Here is a 5,220-nt window from a genome sequence, read left to right on the forward strand (position 1 = left end):
TAATACCAAAAAAACAAACAATTCAATAAAAAAATGGGCAGAGGATATGAAGAGACATTTCTCTAAAGAGTACATACAGATGGCCAATAGACGTATGAAAAAATGTTCAACCTTACTAATCATCAGAGAAATGCAAATAAAAACCACAATGAGATACCACCTCACTCTGGTCAGAATGGCTATCATTAATAATCAACAAACAACAAGTGCTGGCGAGGTAGTAAATAAAAGGGAACCCTGATGTGCTGTTGGTGGAACTACTAATTAGTGCAGCCATTATGGAAATCAGTATGGAAGTATCTCAAAAAACTGAAAATGGAACTACCTTGTGACCCAGCAATTCCACTCTTGGGTATCTATCCAGAGAAACCCAAGACACTAATTCAATAAAATATATGCACCCCTATGTTTATCGCAGCACTATTTACAGTAGCTAAGACTTGGAAACAACCGAAATGCCCATCGGTAGATGACTGGATTAAGAAACTGGTACATTTATACAATGAGGTATTACTTTGTTAGAAAGAAGACTGAAATCATACCATTTGCAATGATATGGATGGACCTAGTGAACATCATGTTAAGTGAAATAAGTCAATCGGAGAAAGACAAATACCATATGATCTCACTTATATGTGGAATCTAAAAACCTGAATGAACAAGAAAAATAAACAGAAATAGTCTCAGAGATATAGAGGAAAAACTGATGGCTGCTAGTTGGGAAGGGGTGGGAATGAGGGAGAAGGGGAAGGCATTAGGCAGCATAAATAGGTAACTACAATATTGCCACAAGGATATGAAAGACAGTTCAGGGAATATAATTAATAATGTTGCAAATATTTTGTAGGGTGTCAGATGGTCACATGTCTTGTTAGGGAGATCACTTCGTGGATGGAGTAGAGTCTTGATCACTGCACTGTTCACCTGAAGTTGATGTTGTATAATATTGTATGTCAAGTATAATTGAATATATATATATATATATATATATTATATATATATGTAGTCACAGGATGTGGAGTATAGTATGGGAGTGGTGTCAATGAAATTGTAAGAAATATGTATGATATTGGGAGGGAGAGTGGGGAAGTGGATTGGGGGAGGGGGTTGTCACTTTGAGGGATAAAATGTATAACTATTACACTGTGTTATACACCTGAAAGTAATAAAAAAAGAAAAGGACACTATAACACAAAACCAACAAAATACCTTTTGGCATTATTAAGGGAAAGAAGGCAGTCTTTGTGAGCGGGAGTCTACTGTCTTCCTTTAATGCTGGCATTTTGGAATAAATCATGCCTTTCTTTCCACCAACCTCACCTCTTGAGTTTTGGTTTTCATGACATGAGCAGCCAGACCTTACGCAGGAGAACACTCTCAGCTCCTCAATGAACTGTGTGGTTTAATGTGTCTGAGCCATTACATGTTTTCTCTGCTAAACATTCGTCTCGCAAGTTTCCCCACTTTATCTGCCTATTTATCTTTTAAAATGCATGTTAAATGTCACTTCCTTCATTGAGTATCCCCTACTGAGTTGAGTGCCTTTACTCTGCATTCTCATGGCACCTATTTCTATATCACAAGTTTTTTTATTAGTTTCAGGTGTACAAAACAACATGGTGATTAGAACATTTCTATATCTCACAAAGTGATAACCCTAATAAGTGTATTACCTATCTGACGCTGTGCATAGTAATTAGAATATTATTGACTATATTCCCTATGACTATTTTAAAATTATAGTTGACATTTAATTATATTTTCTGTTAGTTTCCACTGTACAGCATAGTGGTTAGACATTTATATACTTTATGAACTGATCCTCTTAATAAGTCTACTACACATCTGACACTATACATATTTTTTATGATATTATTGACTATACCCCCCATACTGTACTTTATATCCCCATGACTCCTTTGGAAATACCAGTTCGTATTTCTTAATTCTTCACCTTTCCTACCCAGCCCCAACCCCTTCCCAGTTGAGTACCCATCAGTTTATTTTCTGTATTTATAGGTCTGTTTCTGTTTTGTTTCTTTGTTTATTTTGTTCATTAGATTCCACATATAAATGTGGTCATATGGTATTTGTTTTTCTTTGTCTGACTTATTTCACTAGCATAAAACCCTTTAGGTCCATCTATATTGTTGCAAATGGTAAGATTTTATTGTATATCAAAATTTTAAAAATTAGTTTCAGGTGTACAAAACAACAAGTGGTAAGACATTTATATAACAATTTTTAATAGATTGTTTACTTGCTTTTCTTCACAGCTACTATGTCAGCTCCTCAAAAGGAAGGACCAAGGTTTGTTTATCTCTGAATTTTTATATCCAGAAGTACTTCCCTTCATATAGTTTGTTGTTAATAAACTTCTTATGCATGATTGATTGAATATTGCATCTATGGCTCTATAGGCAAGAGAGAATGGGGATGTGAGAGCCATTGTGGAAGAATAATGAGGGCGGTTGTTTAGTCAGGGTATTTTTTTTTGACAGAGTACCTTTTTTTCTACAACGTGTATTGTAAGCTGCTTATGTATACAGATAAGGCTGACAAATAACACATTTCCCAACCAGTTTGTTTCCAGGGCTATAGTATTTTCAAACCACTTGTCCATAGCAGAATTCCTCAAACATAGACTCTGAGGAAGATAGAGTCATAGAAAGGATGGTGGTTGTAAGTCGTTTGCAGAGAGGGAAAGTAAGAAGAAAATGAAATGTCAATGGTGTCAAGTTTTAATGATCCTTCTCACCAATTACCTATGTGCCTGGAGCAAAATATTTTTCTGCCCTGGGTTTTTGTTGCCTCATTGTAAAATAAAGGGGTTTAAGCAATGGGGTGTTTTGTAATGCCAAAGGCTACCACTTGAGTAAATTTGACTCAGGTGGGATGAAGCAGAGGATCTTTTGAGAAACTTTGAAGGCTTTCCAAGTCTTCTGGTATATAATTTGATGATAAAGTTTTACCTTATTTTTTACATTTATAAAAGTTACACAAGCAATATATTTTCATTGACCAAAATTAGAAAACAAATAATCAAAAAATATTTTTGAAAATCACCCACAATTGTATCAGCCAGAGCCACATGCATTTTAAATCTATTACCATGCTGGCTATCTCCATAATGCTGAAACAATTTGTTACAAACTTAAAAATCCAAATATTTGTGTATTTAACTCTCTTTTTTATCGTAGTTTGTTTTAAATAGTTCAAATCATCTGGGTAATTTGACATATCATTGCTATCTCAGGTATTTAGGTTAGACATTTAAAATATCTGAAACTACTTCAACAACAACAATCACAATGAAATCAGACCTGAGATCACTCTAAACTTGGGCTTTTTTTTCAAACATTGTTTTTCTCTAAGTCTTGGGTCTAATACCTCTGCTTTCCTCTTGTAAACAGCCATCATTTTTTTCTGCATCACTGATTTTGCTGTCCAGATTTTCCCCCTCATATGACAGGGAAAAAAAAAAGGTCTGGAGCCATTTGGTAATTGGAATAATTTGTGCTACCTCCAGTTACAGGGGCTATGCCTCTCCTCATCATTTTCTTATCCCGTACCTTCCATGATACTAAATTTCCATTTAAATGATGGAGATAAATTAAGCAAAAACCTACGAATGCCCTGAGAGTCAGATCATTGGTGTCTAATTACTCAAATGCTGAGCTGAATATCCTGGTTTGACTAAGTCTTCCTGATGTCAAATCTCCTGATTTGGAATCTGAGAGATGGGTTAGCTCACGCTGCAACTCTGACAAGGGAGTGACATTACAAAAAAAAAGTCTTTATATCACTGACATTTCAGGTTGAAAGTGCATCCTCACCCATATCCTTGTGACACATCTCTAGCCAATCGCCCCCAAAGTGGTCTCAGTCAACAGATGCTATGAGCTGCTTCAAGTAACAGGTCATCCTGACAGGAGGAAAAAATTAGGTGTCATTTTGTGCTGTAGCCTAGATTATTTCCCTCCTATTTCAGTTCCAATTACATAAAGCATCACTGCTGGCTGTAATGTGCGCTCACTCAAAACATTTTCTCTGAAACTTTAAGGTAGCATGGCAAGTGGGCAAAGCCAGTCGGATTCAGGCCCTAAGATGTGTATGAAAAACAGCAGAGCAGAGGGAACGGAGCACTGGGCCAAGAGTCAAGAAAGCTGAGCCTAAGTATGTTTATAATTTTGAACATAACTCTTTGTGTTGCCTTAAACTAATTACTACATCTCTCTCCTCAGCTTTCTTATATTTTTGTAATAAACATCATAAAAGTTTTTCTACTTCTTACAGTTGTCAGTATCAAAATATAAGTGAAATAATGTATATAAAATGGACATTTTTTTCAAAAAACAAAAATAACCATAAAGCGCCCTACAAATGTATCCTGAGTTATAGATTGACAAAACACTTCCTACTGGTATCAAACAATCCACATGCCCAATTCCATATGAGTCCATAGACAGTTTTTTTTAAAAACCTGGCTATCAGCCCAGAGTAGAAACAAAAATATCAGGTCGAGGTTTATGCTAGGCTTTCCCTTAGATCATATTTTATTAGACTGATTTCTCTATGGAGGACTTAATCCCAAAAAGGTGAGGATGATTAATTTTTTCTGTGCCAGGCCTCTCTTACCTCACCTCACTATGGCTGTTTCCCCATTAAGCACTCATTCTGGGTGTATCACCCACAATATAATTTTGTTAAACCTGTACATTCTTTCAGGTTCACAAAAATAATTTATCCTGGATTATCTTCATTATCCCCAAATTATCAATCAAGGCAGAGCTATATTTTTGTTCAGTTCATACCAATGTGGGAATGGTCTTCCTCAGATGCATCTTCTTACATTCTGTGGCATTTTATTTAGAAAGCTAATATCTTTTTTTTGTTTACAAAGCTCAAAGTGCATTGTACCAGATGTAGTCCCCTACAAGGTATAATTCCCCATTGACGAACACCCACATACTGTGCCCCACTAAGTCCCAAAGGTAGCTTCCTTTCAAATCTGGGCTGCTCTAGAAATAGTCCGCTGAAATGCTATGCACTATTGTACAAGTGCATAGTATGTTTTTTTCATAATATGCTTTTTTCACCCTCTTCTACTTTAAGGTTACTGGATAATGCTTAGTCTCACCTCAGCAGTGAGTGGGGCCACTCCCAAAGTATTCTATTTATCTCCCCTGCCTCAGGTATTCATCAGTGATCCCTCTGTAG

The sequence above is a fragment of the Hipposideros armiger genome, unplaced genomic scaffold (assembly GCF_001890085.2).
Source record: "Hipposideros armiger isolate ML-2016 unplaced genomic scaffold, ASM189008v1 scaffold_921, whole genome shotgun sequence".
Classification (NCBI taxonomy): domain Eukaryota; kingdom Metazoa; phylum Chordata; class Mammalia; order Chiroptera; family Hipposideridae; genus Hipposideros; species Hipposideros armiger.